At 44.5% G+C, this 20,868-nt stretch overlaps 1 long non-coding RNA gene across 1 annotated transcript; it reads right to left on the reverse strand.

Annotated features, from left to right (window-relative positions):
- Positions 1-2,078: 2,078 nt before the first annotated feature.
- On the reverse strand, positions 2,079-19,565 carry LOC147728574 (uncharacterized). Its single transcript, XR_015309565.1, has 3 exons — positions 18,794-19,565; positions 17,763-17,819; positions 2,079-2,923 (listed from the first exon to the last, which is right to left on the reverse strand). It is a non-coding gene; the product is annotated as an uncharacterized LOC147728574 (long non-coding RNA).
- Between the last annotated feature and the right edge of the window lie 1,303 nt (positions 19,566-20,868).

Here is a 20,868-nt window from a genome sequence, read left to right on the forward strand (position 1 = left end):
GACATGGTCAGGGACATCACTGATGACATCACTGATGACATCTCAAATGACATCACTGAAAAATACTTCCAAATGGCTGAACATCCAGACTCTGACCATTCTACTAATGAAGACTTTGTTGAAGGGGACCCTCATCCAAGTAAGAAGAAGGAGTCCATAGTCTGGAAATTTTCCAGCTTTCCAGAACATCAAAAGAAGGTAAATGCACCACTGGTCACCTGCAAGATCTGTGACACAGTGTTATCAAGAGGAAATCCAAATAAGAAATATTCATTTGGAACCCACAGCATGGAACACCATGTAAAAAATATACACCCTAACAATTGGAGTAGAGCTGTGGTGTAAAGATCTCAGGAGGAGGACTCTTCTCCTAGTACATCTACAGCAACAACCAGAGTACCACCAATTCAATCTTCAATGGTGGTGAATATTCAGCCAGAACTGAAAAATGTAATGATGCAATGCATACATTGCAGTAAATGAGTAGCCTTCGGACAACAGTCCATTGAAGTAATTTTACAGAAGAACAGGAACCACAGATGCAGCAAATAATTTTTTTCTTTCAATTTCATAGTTGTTCCTGTTGAACAATTATTTTGTGTAAAAAGTTCATTTTTCTACGTTGTTGAAGAAAAACAAAACAAACAAAAAACTGTTCTTTTTAGAACTACCTCTTCTGGTTAAAGAAAGAACTAAATTTCTATTTTTGTATGTAAAAGTTTGTTATAGTGAATGTCACAGTACAAAACTATAAGGATGTGGTACAGCATAAACCTATAAGGTGTTTACCTATACTATACTGTACTACTTCCAAAGCACTGAAATGTAACATACGTATATAAATATGTTACAAATCAATGGGCCAGATGTACGTAATCTCGATTTACCTACTCATAAATACCGAGGGCCCGATATAGGTAATCCAAGATTACCACTTCTTAAATACCGAATCATACCAATTCGGTATTTCAGAACTGGCAATGGGGATGTAGGTATTTTTACCAAATTAATTACTGATTCTGTAAAATTCGGGATTTACCTATTCGATAATTACCAAATCTGTATTTGCCATTAATTCCTATAGACTTTGAAGCCCATAGGAATCAATGGCAAATATTGATTCTGTAATTACCGAATCAGTAAATACTGAATCCTGCCAGGGGGAACAGGGTGTCACTTTGACACCCTGTAGCACCCCTGTTTTTGGCTTCTGTGCAATATGATACACATACATGCCCTTAGAGCATGTATGTGTGCCACATGGCACAGGTGTACATGCACAGATGTGCATGTACACAGGAATTCCTTATTTACCATCCAATTGTATTGGGTGGTAAATAACGAATTCTTAGACACCTCTAGCACTGTCAACAGTGCTACTTACATTAGAATTGACAGATTTGGTATTTTTACTGAGTCTGTATTTACCGATTCGGTAATTTTACCGATTCGGTAAATACAGAATCGGTAAAAATACCAAATCTGTAAATAAATGCCTCCTACATAGGAAAAGACATTTACCGGTCAGCAACGGCCAAATTCAGCCATTACCGACCGGTAAATGCCTACCAACATCGCGTCCCAAATCATACCACTTCAATATTTAAGAGTAAGTAAATGGGATATAGGTAATTTGTCTTTTAAAATTACTGAATCTGTTTAATTCAGTAATTTTACCAAATTGGTATTTACCAATTAGGTAATTGCCATTGATTCCTAGGGGCCTTGAAGCCAATAGGAATCAATGGCAATTACTGAATCAGTAAATACAGATTCGGTAAAATTACCGAATTATCAAAGGGGACAGGTTGTCTCTTTGACAGCCTGTTGCACCCCTGATTCTGACTTGTGTGCCATATCACACAAATACATGGTCTTACGACATGTATGTCTGCCACATAGCACAAATGTACATGCACAGATGTACATGTACACAGGAATTCATTTCTTACAACCGAAAGTTTTATCGTTATATCTACATATTTATTGTACAATATAAAAGTACACATTATCTGGGATAATAAAGAACATGTTTATTTTAATTTTTAAACAACATATATAACTTTATTTAAGCAACTTTTAAACAACATATATGACTATATAACAAAAGAATTTATTGGTTTATAATACTTCCTGCTTTAATTCTTGAAAGACCCCTCCCATGTTGATCATTCTTCTTTGGCTTTCAGAAAAGCAACACCTTTTTTCTAGTCTGGAAGTTTTTCAGCTTTCCAGAACATCAGAAGAAAGTAAATGCACCACTGAACACCTGCAAAATCTGTGACACAGTGTTATCTAGAGGAAATCCTAATAAGAAATATTCATTCAGAACCCCCCTGCATGGAACGCCATGTAAAAAATATACACCTCAACAATTGGAATAGAGCTGTGGTGCAAAGATGTAAGGAGCAGGACTCTTCTCCTAGAACATCACAGCAAGAACCAGAGTACCACCAATGCCATCTTCAATAGTGGCAAACATTCAGCCAGAACTGAAAAATGTAATGATACAGTGCATACATTGCAATAAATTGGCAGTCTTCGATGAATAATCGGAGTAAAGCTGTAATAAAAAGATCATTAGAGGAGCAGAGCTCTACTCCCAACACTTCTTCTGAAGCAACAGCACCACCAATGCAAGCATCAATGGTTGCAAATATCCCACCTGAACTTAAGAATCTGATGATGTAATGCATTTGTTGCCAGAAACTAATAATCTTTGCACAATAGTCCATTCAAGTTATCCTGCAAAAAAACAGGAAGCACAGGTGCATTATCAGGAGCATTTTTTCTTTTCTCTGAAGATTGTCTTCTGGATGAATCTTCTAACTGAGTCCTCTTGATTGATAAAACTTGCTTATAAAGTCTTTGTTTGCGGTTCTTGGTAGGCATAATCTGTTATGACTCTGTAGATATTTACCATCTGTTGAAAAGAAAAATATGATATATTATAGACCACTACCAACATAGCACATAGCAATTACATTAACTAAACAATATAAACACTAGTTCACATCTCTCTTTGTGTGTCATCTCAATCTCTGCCTACACCATCTGTCTGTTTGTGTGTGTGTCTCATCTCACTTTCTGTGTCTAAAACGATTTACCATACTAAATGTTTTTTGTTGAAATATCTGGCTTTAAGTTTTTTGACAAGGAACACACTGAGTGTGTATGTGAATTAAGGAATTATATTTTCATCTTTTTCCATAATGTTAGCTATGTGTGCTAACAATTTGTATCTTTTATCTTACAGGGTAGACTTCTTTTTAAAGTGTTTATCATGCTTAAATTCAATGCTGGTACAGAGATAGTGCTAATAGTTTAAGTTGGCTTGTAAAAAAGCTCCTTTTTTAGAAGTGCCTTGTGCAATCTTTAACATGGATGGAAGCAGTGAATGTATGGAGAGGGATAGGAATAGCAGATAGAAAACCATATGAAATGGTGTGAGAGATGCGTAAAGGATTCTACTAATGGCATCAATTGAGATACAATATACAAAAAAGAGGGGCATATTTACAAGCCTCTTGCACAATGTTTAACATGGATGTAAGCAGAAAATGCATGCAGAGTAATAAATCTGGTACACAGACAAGAATATACATTACGCAAGGGCTTTGTAAATATGCCATTGAAACCATTACACTATCTCTACACCAGCATTAATGTTAAACATTGTGCAAGGGGCTTGTAAATATGCCAATGAAACCATTACACTATCTCTATACCAGCATTAATGTCAAACATTGCACAAGGGGCTAGTAAATATGCCAATAAAACCTTTACACTATCTCTATACCAGCATTAATGTCAAACATTGCACAAGGGGCTTGTAAATATGCCAATGAAACCATTACACTATCTCTATACCAGCATTAATGTCAAACATTGCGCAAGGGGCTTGTAAATATGCCAATAAAACCATTACACTATCTGTATACCAGCATTAATATCAAACATTGCGCAAGGGGCTTGTAAATATGCCAATGAAACCATTGCACTATCTGTATACCAGCATTAATGTCAAACATTGCGCAAGGGGCTAGTAAATATGCCAATGAAACCATTACACTATCTGTATACCAGCATTAATGTCAAACATTGCACAAGGGGCTTGTAAATATGCCAATGAAACCATTACACTATCTGTATACCAGCATTAATGTCAAACATTGCACAAGGGGCTTGTAAATATGCCAATGAAACCATTACACTATCTCTATACCAGCATTAATGCAAACATTGTGCAAGGGGCTTGTAAATATGCCAATGAAACCATTACACTATCTCTATACCAGCATTAATGTCAAACATTGCGCAAGGGGCTTGTAAATATGCCAATGAAACCGTTACACTATGGGCCAGATGTAGGTCGCCAATTACCGGTCGGTAACGGCCGATTTCGGCCGTTACCGACCGGTAATTGGTTTTTGAGATGTAGGGGGCCTGAATTTTACCAAATCTGTAAATTTACCGATTCTGTAAATTTACAGATTCGGTAAAATACCGACTCGGAATATTAACTGAATCGGTAATTCGAGATGTAGGTGGCACAGTTTGCAGTGCCACAGGCCCTCAGGAATACTTATTTTACCACCCAATCCTATTGGGTGGTAAAATACCGGATTCCAGTGTACATGCACATCTGTGCATGTAAACCTATGCCATGTGACACACAGACATGCCTTTAGGGCATGTATGTGTGCCACATGGCACACAAGCCTGTACTTGGGGTGCTAGAGGGTGTCAAAGTGACACCCCCTGCACCCTTGCAGTATTCGGTATTTACTGATTCAGTAAATACCGAATCAGTATTTCCCATTGATTCCTATGGGCTTCAAGGCCCATAGGAATCAATAGGAAATACCGATTCGGTATTTACCTAGCACTCACCGAGCACTCCCTGTTTTGTAAAAATAAACATTATTTTTTACCTTAGGAGTCTTGAAGGACCCCCTGAGAAGGCCTAAGGGGTCGGGGACAATCTACCCTACCCCCTTCCCACGTTTTTAAGTTATATTTTTCACTCTCTTCTGAAATCACAAAATGGCGGCATAAGGGTTCCCGCACCGTGCATTTACAGAGCACTTACGATGCGCGGACCTATTGGATTTTTTTTTTTTAAATAAAACTAAATGGAAATGGACATTGTCTCCTCTGTAGATATCTTGAAGGTTGTAATGCAAGTTATTATGGTATATTGAATCTATACTGTGGTCTTTCAGGAAAGCAGAAACAGATGTAGTCTTTCAGGAAAGCAGAAACAGATTTGTTCACATGATTCCTTCCTTTCTCAATGTGTGGTCAGAATTGGCGTAGGAGGTCATGAGTTCCTACTCTGGTGAAACACACTTGCTATTCTATATACTTACTTATGTTGTAAACTAGTGAATCAGAGACAGTCAATGAAAGAAAGGATGCAGGAGATGAAGAACACAAAATTGTATCACTTTGCTACTACCTCATAAATTACATTTAAATAAGTATAAAAACTAAAACAAATGTTTCATTAATAAATTTAAATAAATGTATCAGAATTTTCAAAATCTAAAAGAACTTGGAGCATTTCTTCATCAGAAATTTCATCCATCAAAGTGTCTTTAACCCCATGGCTGCTAGGCGTTTTCCCGTCCTGCGCTGGGTTTTCTTCTTTTTTATTGTTTCATGACGAGCTGGCCTTGTCATCCGCGCACGGCAGGTAAGCGCCATGACGAGGCCAGCTCGTCATTAGCCTCGAAGGGGTTAAATGATTCATCCAACTCAACAATGTCTACACACTCCATTTATTCCATGTCCAGTGTTTCATCCAAAAAATCTCCTTCTTGTTCTTCTTGATTTGGTTCATCTATAGGATCAATAAACATTGCTGTGATTTCGATATCAAATGACTACATTTTCTGCCATTATTGAAGTTAGTGTACTATTAAAAGAAAGAGAAAGACAGTGAGATATTGCAGGGTAAGGGTGAGTTAGGGCAGAGAAAAACTATTAAATTCTATAAGAAGAGTTACTACTGTGTAAAACACAGAAATTGAACACCAAAAATTCCACACAAACGTACCTCAGACACTATAGTCACAAAATGGCCGTATCTCCCTGTACAGTGCATAGTATCAAGCAAGAATTAGAAATATAAAGCACTGCATCTGATGTTGCCCTACTCAATCCATAGGTATAACAGAAAAACATAAAATAACTAACATAAAATAACTAATAGAAAACATTTTTCCTATTAACTTAAAGTGAACAACACAGTTCTCCTTACAAATTAACAACTCGCCTTCTAGAAAACTGTTGTACAGTAAAATCTGTCTCAATCTCACACCTCAGAAGTATACCACAAACACTAAAATCTCAAAATGGCTGTGTTTCCCTCTCATTTTTCATACATATTCAAATACCCAGCCAATCACATTTCATCACACACAAAATCAAAACCAAAGTAACATTTTAATTGGTTCAAATTATCAACACATTCAAACTCACATAATCTTCAACGTACCCCCAATGCTCTCTAACAATTACCATACTAATTCTCCACAAAACACCTACTTAACCTCTTCGCCGCTAATGACAAGGGTAACTCGTCATGGAGTTTCCATTGATTTCAATGGAAATTACATTGAAGTGCCAGTGGCACCATAGCATCCAAGTGGTTAAACCCAAAGGTGAAAGAGTAATCACTCAATGTTGCACTCAACCAACATCTAAACACTGAAACTTGTTATTTTAATGTATTTCTTTTTTGTCTTTTTGAGACACAGTCCGCGCACGGTGCGCAGACCCCGCGTTTTTTAAAATGTTATTTTTAATTTCTTTCAACCTTCGGGGTCCTTTACAGACCCCATGACAAAACCTAGGGGGCTCAGGAATCTCTACCCTGCCTCCTTGTCAACTATTTCACTTCTGTTTACAACCACTATCATCTACCACAAAAACAAGATGGCGGAAAACACTTCCTCATTTCGACTGACTGGAATGTTGACAGACGTCCAACAGCCAATCAGAATTCCGCGCACGCATGCTTAGGTCCGCGCACGTGCAAGGATGGTGCAAGAACGGAGCATGCCCGTGCCCGCACCGTGTCCCGCCCATAGATATATATTTTGAAAAAAGGCGATTTTCTCAACAATTACTGGAGGGATTTTCACCAACTATACAAAAGGCACTTCTGCATACCAGGCTCTACCCTTTTGCCAAGTTTGCAGTAATTCCATTCAGCCGTTCAGGCTGTAGCTGTGTCTAAAGGTCCAATAGAAAATTGCATTTCACATTCAATTTTCTCATAAACTACTGGAGGGATTTACACCAAACACACAAAAGGCACTGCTCCATACCAGTCCCTACCATTTTGCCAAATCTGGTGTAATTCCGTTCAGCCGTTCAAGCTGTAGCCTTGTCAGAATGTCCCGATGGAAATTAACATGGGGAAAACACATTTTGGTCCCCCCTTTTTTCTCGGCCTCCGCTTCGCGAATCCGCTCGAAACTTTCAGGGAAGGAGCGTAGCGCAACGAGGCAAATTTAAGGAAAATTACAGGCAGATCCCTCAATTGGCGCCAAAGTTATTCCCAATAGAATGTTCGGCATTTCCTATGGTAACTAGGTCCTAACTATATATACCTACTGGCTATCGCCAGTAGATAATATATATATATATATATATATATATATATATATATATATACAGTGAAGTAGCAGCCGTACATGGGATCGAGGATGGGCCCACTTGTGGAGTCCATCCAGGACTTGATTGTGTGCTTTCCGCACTACACTTCCCAGAAGTCTCATTGGAGCCTCCCATCGGCGGGTGAGTTATACGTATTTGGAGAAGTGTAGCGGGTGCGCACACCGCTTCCGTTAAAGCCCCTGAAGAGAAGCAGATGGAGCTTCGAAACGCGTCGGGCAGATCCATTACGGAGCGGCGTCTACAAGCGGATCCCCGTCCTCACCTACACGTATATAAATCTGCTGCTCGCGTGCTACTCAATGGTGGACAACCTTGGAGCGAGAATCTATATGCGGCAGTCCAGCCGTAGAGTATGCACCACCCCGTTAACATGGGGGTCACGGCACTGAAGTAGCAGCCGTACATGGGATCGAGGACGGGCCCACTTGTGGAGTCCATCCAGGACTTGATTGTGTGCTTTCCGCACTACACTTCCCAGAAGTCTCATTGGAGCCTCCCATCGGCGGGTGAGTTATACGTATTTGGAGAAGTGTAGCGGGTGCGCACACCGCTTCCGTTAAAGCCCCTGAAGAGAAGCAGATGGAGCTTCGAAACGCGTCGGGCAGATCCATTATGGAGCGGCGTCTACAAGCGGATCCCCGTCCTCACCTACACATATATAAAGCTGCTGCTCGCGTGCTACTCAATGGTGGATAACCTTGGAGCGAGAATCTATATGCGGCAGTCCAGCCGCAGAGTATGCACTACCCCGTTAACATGGGGGTCACGGCAGTGAAGTAGCAGCCATACATGGGATCGAGGACGGGCCCACTTGTGGAGTCCATCCAGGACTTGATTGTGTGCTTTCCGCACTACACTTCCCAGAAGTCTCATTGGAGCCTCCCATCGGCGGGTGAGTTATACGTATTTGGAGAAGTGTAGCGGGTGCACACACTGCTTCCGTTAAAGCCCCTGAAGAGAAGCAGATGGAGCTTCGAAACGCGTCGGGCAGATCCATTACGGAGCGGCGTCTACAAGCGGATCCCCGTCCTCACCTACACATATATAAAGCTGCTGCTCGCGTGCTACTCAATGGTGGACAACCTTGGAGCGAGAATATATCTATATATATATAGATATATATATATATATATATATATATATATATATATATATATATATATATATATATATATATGTTACCTACTGGTGGTCGCCAGTAGGTAGTTATATTTAGAACCTAGTTTCAATAGGAAATCCGCAACATTATATTTGGAATAACTTTGGCGCCGGTCGACGAATCTTCGCAAAATTCTCCAAGAAGATGGGGCGCTCCGCTCAGCTCCGCTCATCTCCGCTCCTACCCTGAATGTTTCGGGGTGGTTTGTCAAGTGGGGGCTGTGAAAAAAGGGAGTTCCCAAAACATGTTTTCCCCATGCAATTTTCTATAGGGTCCTTTAGACACGGCTACAGCCCGAACTGCTGAACGGAATTACACCAAATTTGGTAAAAAGGTCGAGTTTGGTTCTCAGATTACGCTTTTTGGTGTAAATCGTTCAGTAGTTCCTGAGAAAATCAAAAGTAAAATCATAGGTATATCTATAGACAAAGTACCGTACGTGTATCCTCCCAAGCACGAGCTTTATGCTAATTGGCTGTCAACACTCCAAACCAGTAAGTGTTAGCAGCCATCTTGTGCCTCAGTAGAACCGAGGCACAAGAAAACAGAAAAAGTAACGTGAAAAACGCAAAAAGGGGGCAGGGTAGAATCACCCTGACCCCCTAGGCCTGCTTAGGGGGTCCCACAAGGACCCCCAAAAAATATATATAATTTTTTTAAATCACGGGATACGCATATGGTATGCGTACCCTGCTGATAAAAAAAAAACAAAGGGCTGCTCCCGCGCTTTTATGTAAATTAGCCCCCAGGGGGCCAAAAATCAGGGGCTTTATATAAAGTGTGGGGGGGGGGCGAATCCCCCCTCACTGCCATGGGGACTGCCACCCCCGGGGCAAAGTTAACATTATAGCGGGGGCACATGGCCCCCCGCAGCCCCGGTGTATATAAGTGCATAAGTGTACAAGTGTATAATGATGGGGGGCCTCTAAGGCCCCCCGCGCCCTGGGGACCGCCACCCCCGGGACTTTAGTATTAAGTATGCAAAGGATCTCACGGCCCCCAGCAGCACTGGGAACCGCCACCCCCGGGGCTTCTTTTCAAAATAAAATTTAAAAAAACCTGTGTGGGGGGCTCAAGACCCCCAACCCTGGGGACCACCACAACTTGTGGATTTTAACTGTTGGGAGGGGGGCCGCACAGCCCCCCTCATGGAGCCTTGTGGTGGCACAGGGGACCGCCACCCCCCAGGGCTGGCTCCTGCAGTGTCCCGGGGTGCCCACCCCCAAGGGACACTGCTGTTTGCTATGGTAGGGTGGGTGCCTCGCGGCTCCCACCGTACCATAGCAAACTGCTTTGGTTTTTGAAAGAGAGAGCAGGAAACCTGCTCTCTCTTGCAACAAGCATTTACAATGCAATGGTCTTGGCATTGTGAAAGTTAGAGCTATTGGCATTGCTCATGACATTATTTTTATTTATTTTTTTGTTTTTAAAACATATAAATAAATGGCATTGTCATTTACAATGCCAATAGCTTAATCTCTCGCAAATGCAAGACCTATTGCATTTGCACCCACACACAGAGCCACCCACACAAAGCCACCCACCCACACATACAGAGCCACCCACACAGAGCCACCCACACAGAGCCATTCACATAGAGCCACCCACACACACACAGAGCCACCCACACAGAGCCACCTACACACACACAGAGCCACCCTCACACAGACCCACCTACAAAAAAAAGCCCCACACAGAGCCTCACACACAGAGCCCAACACACACACAGAGCCCAAAACACACACACACAGAACCCAACACACACAAAGGGCCTAACACACACACACACACAGACAGAGCCATACACACAACACACAGAGCCACACACAGAGCCCAACACACACACACAAACACACACAGAGCCCAACACACACACACACAGAGCCCAACACACACACAGAGCCCAACACACACAGAACCCAACACCCACACACACCCACACACAGTCACACACACACACAGCCACACACAGACAGACAGAGCCACACACACACACAGACAGAGCCACAGACACAGACAGAGCCACAGACACAGACAGAGCCACACAAACAGATAGAGCCACACAAACAGATAGAGCCACACACACACACACAGAGCCACACAGACAGAGCCACACACACGCACACAGAGCCCAACACGCACACACACACAGAGCCCAACACACGCGCACACACACACACAGAAACACACACGCACAGACATCCCTCAGTCTAGGTCAGCCACACGCCCATCTCTGCCCAGTAACGTCCCAGGGAACCGAGGCAAGAAAAAAAACAATCACAAGCAGGGAACAGAGGCAAGAAAAACAAGAAAGAGATCAAGAGGTAGTTGGGACCCATCCCACCTCTGGGTCCCTGTCCACGCCACCGGCTACACCACTGGTAGCTATGCCCCTGCATAGGTACTTAACCATTTGCAGCCTTTCTTGATTCAAATATAACCTCCATACCTCGAAAAATCTTACCTCCTCCCTTAGAGAGTTATTATAATGATCAAAATGGGCTAATTAGTTACCATAACCTGAGATATTTTGCTTTTTGTTTCGCGTAATAGTGTCACTGAAAGAATGAAATGTCAGGGGCGTGGCTTGGCTGGCATCCGAGATGGCCGTGCTGAGCTAGTGCTCTCTGGTATCCTGTAGCTCATCCGACACGCCAACATCAGTAAAGTGGCCAGAATTCGACCGTAAGGCACCGGAGGGGTACATCTACTGATCCAACTCGTTCCAGACGTGCAAAGGCTCGTGGAACGTCCAGACGGTGGCGAAAACAGCACATCCCCGAAAAATCCAAGATGGCGATCGAGACGAGGACCTGAAGACACCGGCAGCCTGAAGGACCAAAACCGGCACGATCGGAGGGATCGAGAAAGCCCCACAGCCCATTAACACCCCAACGCTGCTCGAGAGGTCGGTCAGTGCGAGTGCATCGGACGCGTGAAGGTGCAGGCACGAGGCACATCTCTGCGGCCGGTCAGCGATCTGCACTTGCGACGGGGTTGGGCGCCGAGGGTTGGAGCGCCGATATGCAGGCTTCACACTCCTGGGAAAGGAGGAAAACAGAACTTTGACAACCATCTAGCATTCCCCCACAGCGTGGCCCAGAGTGCCTCTCCGTGCCCCCCGCCACCCCCTGCCTCATCACTGTGAAATTAGGCAAGAAACACTGTCCGGGACTCCCCTGCTGGACCTACTGCTACAGTGCGAGCCACATTGCCATACCTGAGCGGCAGCTAGCCCTGATCTACTACATATCGGGGAGGCCACGCTGGGACAGTTTTGCCCCCATATCTGCATGCCCATTGAGACTACGGCTCCGGGGAATTAGCCCCCAACACACACGCCTGAAACCCCATCGAGCGAATCACCAAATACCCCTCCTCGACAAATGAATCCAGTCTGTTGTCCTTTTCAGCCGCAAAAGACACTATACTTCACCAACAGAGGTGTGGGAGGTGCAGATATCACCGACCCCCCTGAGGCTCAGCCCCCAGGCAACCCACATCCCAACTACAGAGGAACAACGCGGCATGGGCAAAAGAGAACTGCGGCAAGGTCAACTCTCCTTTGAGAAATCGGTGACAGTGCACAAAGAACCCCCCCCCTGCAATGGCGACAGGCGGACAGACCCCTGCAGCACCAACGGAAGAACTGGGACAAATTGGCCATTTATTGCAGGAAATGCGCACAGGCTTCAAAGCACTAGACAACCGCTTTGACTCCCTTGATAAACATATAGCGGACCTAGGAGCGAAACTACAAATACACGACCGGCGCTTAGACATGGCAGAATCCCGAACATCCGATCTTGAGGACTGCTTGGCTAAGTCCATGAAGAGAGTCGATAGAATGGAGTGGATACTAAAGGAGGTGGCCATTAAAAACGAGGATTTGGAAGCCAGAAGCCGCAGGAATAACATCCGCCTAGTGGGCGTTCCAGAATCCACAGCAGCTGGCCATATGGACAACCTAGTAGAGTCCATCCTGGTAGATCTATTTGGCAAAGAAGCATTCACCCCAACCTTCATGGTGGAACGAGCCCACAGGTCCTTAGGCCCGAGACCCAACCCAGGCCTCCCTCCACGTCCCATTATAGCACGGATCCTCAATTTCCGCGACAGGGACACAGCACTCCGCATGGCCAGGGAAAAAGGAGATCTTACTTGGCAAGGCTCCAAACTGTCCAAATACCCAGACGTCACCACAATGGTACAGGAACCCGGAGGAAATTTCAGGGAGTTAAAGCCACCCTCAGAAACTTGGGATTAAAATATGGCATGTTATACCCTGCCAGACTAAGGGTGGAAGTAAATGGATGCTTCCGTATCTTTGAGACACCTGCGGAAGCACAAGACTTCTGCCATTCCTACAAAACCAACAACAAAAGTCCTTCTGATCTCAGGCCTTCTTCTCCGCCCCAGAGCGGTTCTGATGCCAGTGCTGACTTGTTTTCTTCCTCTAGACAGGGCTGAAACCATATCCTTTTGTTAAACTGTACTGCCGCTGATTTTATGATCTGAAAACATAATAGTCGATTGCATTGACATTCTCTGATAAAAGTTACAGTGCTACTGGTTAGCGAAAGTCCCCCCGTATTGGTGTACACCTCTCACTGAGATTGTTGCACTATTTTGCGCCCTGTAATGTTTAACTTACATATGCGTCAAACGGATTGGAGATCATGGATTATTGTTGGCAATGGGTTATTGCCTTTCCAAAGGGGCGGGAAGGCTGGGTGGAGGGCGGGGGATGGAAACTGAGGTATTTCAAAGGTTTTATGTTTAAACTGAGCTCAGTCGTGATTGCAATGGCGGGATACGGGAGATGGCAGTTCACTGTTTTACAATTTTGCACACAGATATGGCACACATAGGGCATGTTACGGGCCCATCCCTTGTCACTCTGATGACGTGGAATGTGAGGGGCCTAAATGATACACGGAAGCGTCGGCAGTTCCTGCAATACCTAATCCGGCATAAAGTCGACATAGCCCTGCTGCAGGAAACTCACCTCTCCCCTACAGATCGCTCCCGATTCGCATCGTCCTGGGGCCCCAACTGCTATTTTAGTAAATACAGTAGCTACGCTAGAGGTACAGCTATCCTGATTCACAAACCTTTCCCCTTTAAATGTCACTCGGAATTGCAGGATGAGGCCGGTAGGTTTGGTATGGTGGTGGGCACACTGTTCTACTATAAGATTGCACTGGGTTGTATATACGGCCCGAATACCTATTCCCCAGAATTTTTCACGACCTTTATGTAAGGCTACTGCGCCAGGACTCCTCTGCTCTATTACTAGGTGGGGACTTCAATGTTACATTTGACTCCCGTCTGGATACGACGTTGACAGCCCCTGACCCAAAACCTAAAGCACGGAAAACCCTACACTCTATGTGCGACCACTTTGCGTTGACCGACGTAGGGAGGACACATGACCCGGTACACACCACGCACACGCATTATACAGGGGCTAGCAACACCTGGACCCGCCTTGATTACTGGTTGGCCTCTCCGGAGCTAACGGGATGGTTCCAAAACATCTGCACCTTCCCAGGTCCTATTTCGACCATTCCCCAGTACTGCTGGGTTTAATTGTCCCCCGCCCAGAAGGATACGAACTACAATGGCGATTCCCGACACGGGCTTTAGCCGACGAAAGCTTTAGGCAAGTGGCGTCGGTAGCCATTGAGGAATACTTCGCCTTAAATACTGGTTCGGTTGATTCCGAGGCGGTGTTGTGGGAGGGATTTAAGGCCTACCTACGAGGTGTCTGTATTTCCAAAAGCGCCGGAACCCTTAAAGATTTGCGATCTACACTCGCCCGACTGGAAACGGAGCTGAGCACGCTAGATGCCTCCCATAAGGTGGCTGCCGCCTCAGCCTATGGCATAAAACAAAAAGCCTTGCTCCTACAATATAAGGAGACAGCAGAGAAGGAAATACTTTATATGGGCAAATACAACAGTGCCAGAGTATACGGAGAGGGAGACCGCCCCGGCAAGACGTTAGCCCAGATGATTAGACCCCAATACGCGAAAGCATATGTTACAGAACTACATTCTACAACAGGCCACACCATTACAGACCCGTTGTAATACAAAAGGAGTTCCTAGCCTATTTTAGGATGTTATATGCCACTAAATTGGGTCCCGATCACTCAGAGCAGGAAGAATACCTGTCAGAAACTGCATTAGTCTATCTAGAAAGGTTCATGCAAGACTTTTTAGCAAAACCCATTACCACGGATAGCATTTATGAGGCCATCACTGCTCTAAACACCTCCACAGCCCCGGGATTAGATGGATATACGCCTGAATTCTACAAGGCATATAGAGAATTACTGACCCGACGCCTACTGGACGTTTATGCGGAGGCCCTAGAGACACAACGACTCCCTACCACACTCCGTGAAGAGGTAATAATTTTATGCCGAAACCCGGCAAAGACCCTTTCCAATGCAGCACCTACAGACCTCTATCCCTTCTAAACCTAGACTACAAAATCCTCGCAAAGGTCTTAGCATGTCGGCTATCCCTATTAATGGAATCGATAATATCCCCAGCACAATCGGGATTCATTCCACATCGCTCCACAGCATTTAACCTTAGAACCCTATTCAATGTCATGCAGCGGCTCGACTCTGATACTCCTGCAGCAGCAATCCTGTTAGACACAGAAAAGGCATTTGACTCTTTAGAATGGCCCTTCTTCCTCTCAATAATGAGGCGCATGGGAATGCCTCGGGGCTTCATAGACACCACTGCCTTACCTTACACTTACCCCACGGCCAGACTGAGACTGAATGGGACACTATCGACCCCCTTTACTTTAACACGTGGTACACAACTGGGATGTCCCCTCTCCCCTTTATTGTTCATCCTAGCAATGGACCCACTCATAAGGCATTTCCAGGAACGACACCTGCACAGGGGGTTAGTGTTTAGGACTCGACCATTACTAGTCACCTTATATGCAGATGACACCATACTGTACGTACATGACCCCCGAGTAAACCTAGACCCTCTATTGAGAGAGATCATTCGATTTGGCACCTTCTCGGGCCTGAAAATTAACTGGCACAAATCAGTAATTTTCCCGCTGACAGTTGGACCCCGGAATTCCCACTAGACTGGTGCATTGACTCAGTGAAATATCTCGGGATCCACGTCCATCGAGACACTGAACAGGTGATACGACGTAACTATGGTGTAGCAATATCCCAGCTTGAAACCCAGGCCGACTCATGGCTCAAGCTCCCGCTCTCCATGACAGGTCGCATTGCCCTGATAAAAATGACAGTACTACCTACATTTTTATATTTGTTTCAGAACATACCAATCCCTCTTACCGACACATTTTTTGGCACTCTACGTTCCCTTTTGATTAAACTAGTTTGGAACGCCCAAACTCCTAGGGTGAAGTGGCAAGTACTTACACTCCCATATGAAAGAGGTGGATCTGGGTTCCCTGATTTACAGCTGTATTATTTAGCGGCCCAAGCAAGTTTTGCACATAGCTGGTCTCACCCCGACGCCAGAATCCCCTATCTGCGCCCAGAATCTGACTATGTCCTTCCAGACCTTCTTGCCTCAATATTACCTACCGATATTGATAGAGATCCTAAAGCTATTCGGCCAGTGTATACCACGAACTAGGCATGGCTAAAACTAGGGAAACTCACCGAACAGCTTTTATGTACTCCTCCTCCATTCCATTACCAAATGCTTGTTTACTACCTATTACGGGCCAAAAACTGGTCCAAAGAACATGTGCCAAGTTTAATCTACACAAGATAGGAGATCTCTACCCGGGAGGCCACATATTCGATATAGAGGACAGATCCCTATTCTCAGAGGCTACATTTATGGATAGATTTGTACTGACTAGAATACGGGCAGCACTGCGATCTACACTTCCAAAATACCGATTAGAGCCGCCATCTTTCCCCCCCGCTCAGCTTGGTGATAGACAGCACAGAGGGATTCCACCTCGTATCTTGATTGTACACAGCATGCTCTGGCATGATACCACTGGACGACACAAGGGTTCGATCGGCCTGGGAAGCAGATCTGGGCACTTCGATCACAGATGAACAGTGGCAAGCGTGTTGCAGGATCACAGGCACGGTGTCACTACACAGCAAACACAGACTGCTACATTTTAAATACCTGCGTAGACTATATATCACACCCACTAGAACACACAGGATAGACCCCTCCAGACCACACTCCTACCAACGCTGTTGCTCCCCACAAGCAGATTTTGTTCACCTTGCATGGACCTGCCCGCAGATCCACGTCTTTTGGGTAGACGTCCACAAGCTCCTCAGCACTATGATTCACATCCCGTTGACACCTCTACCTGAAATAGCGCTGATGGGTTATGAGGTGCGATTCCCCTTAAAAGTCTGCAGATTTGTGGCTATTTCCCTACTCCTGGCTAAGGGAGAAATGGCGATCCTTTGGGGCAATAAAAAGGCTCCCACAACATAATGTTGGCTGCAAAGCTTGACGAATTTCACGACAAAAAGCGATATGTATGCTGATACTATCCCGGTGACATCCAGACCCAAATATATCTGGGGCCCTTTCCGAACCTTCTAAGCGGAGCAACAGCACCCACAGCCCCCACCGCAGGGCCAGGATAAGGGACCAACAGGAGTGGGCTAGAAACACGCTATACCCTAGATACAGAGGTAACACTAAAGAGAGCACGCCATCCTGTGTTATAGTCGGAGTTCAATATCACGGCGGACTGGAACCACTATGTACATTCCCTGTAGACGTTGTAATGCAAACCAGGATGACCGAAATGCCTGCAAAGTATGTGTCAATTTTGTGCCATTACTACACCATGATGTTATGTGTGAGGAAAAAAGGGAAAATAAGAACTGCCTTACCAACTGTATACTTACCATGCACGGAGATTGAGCTTTGTATACTGTTTTTGTCTCACTACTTCTGCAAAATACCTAAATAAAGTAACAAAAAAAAAAGAATGAAATGTCACACATAAGTAAACTGAAAACTTGGCAGCTCTACAAAATTCTACTCGCTGCATGCGATACAAAGCCTGTTGAGTGAGTCTCATTATAAAGTTCTCGCAGCGCAGGCACTCGGGCCATATGTGCAGTTGGATGCAGCACCATTCCTCTCCTGCAATACTCATCACTTCCATGCAACACTGCACGCTGAGAACTGATGGGTAAAAACAGGCATGCATAGGATGCCGCAATCGACTGAGATAGCATGGCTGTTAATACGCATGAGCAGCAGATGATGCCTTTCAGGTAGACCCGTGGGTTAATGCCCCTATTACGGAGATCTATAGGCAACTTGAAGAGAATCCTCTAATTTGAACAGCCTGAGAGACAAAATGCTACGGGTCCGAAAAAGTCCTAAAGGGATCCCCTATACACTGGTACAAATTGCAAAGAAAGTGAAACTGTGTATTGAACTGATGCCAAGGCACAACGTAGAATAAAAATATGTCAGAAACAAAAGCAAACTCTTATGTTTACAGCTTATTTGTGCTATACTAGTTGTTAAATGCCCTGTTATCTGTAGCTCTAATAACAAAGGAGAGGGCATTTAATAACTAGTACGGCCCAAGGTAAAATGACTCCAATGCTATAAGAACACTCTACATAGGGAGCCAAGATGTAAATAAAACAATGTGCTAATCCTTCCTAGCCCGGAATAAAGGTCAAACCAAGAACTATATTTTTTCGGATTTAATTTCTGGAGAGGTTCCATATAAGGGCAATTTGAATGTCTACCATTCACCGTGAGCTCTTTACCTCAAGGGAGTGAAGTGTGAGGACGCAGAGGTACCTGAAAAAGGCTACAATATCTGTTCTTTTAAGACAAAGGCTACCGTCTAATCTCACATTGTGGATACTATGTGCCTGCCTGGAAAACTAGTACAACGTATCTGGCTACTCACCTGACAGCTACGTTGCTCCACTGCTTGGTGGGGGCAACAATGGCACCCTCCCATGCCGACGCGAGGCTGTACTCCACGGAGCCCGTGCCCCGCAGATCCCAGAGAGAGTCAGACAGGTAGTTCAAGACCGAGCTTGGCAAGTCTGCGTCAAAATGATAGAAGTAGCCCACTGCCAGCGCCACCACTGCCTCGCAGGTCACCTTCATCCACATGTCTTTGGATACTAAAGTAAGCCTCACAAGGGCATATGGGCTTGGAGTAAAGAGGGCAGGGTGAATATTCTGACAGATGGAGAGAAAATGACGGGGGAAAGCTTCAGTGACTCGTATGGATGCAAGAGGCTGGAGATAAAGACATAAAATTCTAGAGGAAAGAGGTCTCAATGATTTTTAAAAAATGACAAAGAAAGCTAACTTTGGGGGGGAAGTGGTGAAGCCCAGGACTGAAAGGACCAGATGGGGCGAGAGATAGGAAGGGACGAGTAGTATTGTGACGAGAGAAGTAGTCAACTGGGGGCCAGGAAACAGGTTGAGAGTGAAGGGTTCCCGAGAGGGGATAGAACAGGTTGAGTGGGAAATGAATGAGGATGGAAAGGGAAAGATAACAGAAGGAAAAGTAACGATGGTGCTTGCAGGATGCGCTAGAGAGAAGAATATGGGTAACAGGACAGATAAGAGGAGGACAGCATCAAAGAAATAAGCTGATCAGAATGAGACCGATGGGGCTGAGTGAGCTGGCCCACAGGAATTTCGTCGACCCCGGGCTCTGGGTAGCACCGGAGTGAAAGAATACATTTACAGCAAGACACATTTCGACCAATCAGCAGAAAGAACGAGGTTCAAAGGAGGACGGGCGGCGCCTCAGAACGAGGCTAGAGACAGATTCAGGAAGAAGGAAAGTTTTGTACGCGTCCAAATGTAGTGATTGGGAGAATATAATCCTTGCATGAGGCTTGAAACGCAGGTGCATATGCCTCTGCCCATGCAAACATGGCGGCCATCTTTGGATGGAATTGTTAAACATCTCTTCTTTTCCGTTCGTTGCAAAGGGGCTCGTAGAGAAATTTAAAAAACAAACAAACATTTTTCTCTAAAAATAAGAAACAAAAATAGCGTGGGGGAGAATAAATAAATAATAACAAATACATTTCACTACAGACCTCCACCCCCTGTGAATCTAATGTTAGAAGCCCTGAGTTATACTAGGTTATACCGGGCTTATCTATAATTCCTATGATTCCCGCCCAATAATACCTTGGATATTCGAGGGCTATCAGAAAGTAATAATATATCTCAATACAGACACTAGACAAAAGAATAAAACCACACTTCCGCTAACCGCCACTGCTCATATAAAATATTAAGCATAGTGACCGATAAAAGTGAAAATATGGGCATGAAACAGGAATACGTCAGGGACGACAAGCTGGCAATACATCCAGCCAGAGTAAGTTGGGGGGGGGGTTTCCAGGGGCGGGAAAGGGAAGGCAAAATATAAAAGTCCTCACAAGCCGAATTTTATAATCATGAAGAATATGGATCCAAAGGTGTTTCAAAATTATTGTTTGGCCAAAACAGGAAGCGATATAGTAAACGACAGGCAGACAACCGGGATTAAAGTATAGAGTTGAGGGATGAAAAAATTACGATAAAGAGTCAAAATTGATGTCAGATATTAAATTCTTATCCTGGAACGTCAATGGCCTGCGAGTTAGGGCGAGGAGAAAGAAAATCTTAAAGTATTTACGAGACTCACCTGCGCAGATCATGGCGATTCAGGAAACACATCTAAACAAACAAGAGATTACGGACATATTCAAAAAACTTAAATGGGTTGATAAATTTGTAAGTACGGACAATAACGCTAGTATCCGCGGAACTGCCATTATTTCCAAAAAAGCAGCAAGGGCCCAGATCATGGACTGGAAAACAGATGCGAGTGGTAGATGGTTGATAGTTAATGTCCAACTATACTCAAGGGGTTTTACCATTACCAGCTATTATGGACCCAATCAGGACGATCCCTCTTATTTAAATATTCTACAGAACCATCTGATTACTTGCTCTGACCCCATA

This window comes from Lissotriton vulgaris, chromosome 3_1 (assembly GCF_964263255.1).
Source record: "Lissotriton vulgaris chromosome 3_1, aLisVul1.2, whole genome shotgun sequence".
Lineage (NCBI taxonomy): Eukaryota > Metazoa > Chordata > Amphibia > Caudata > Salamandridae > Lissotriton > Lissotriton vulgaris.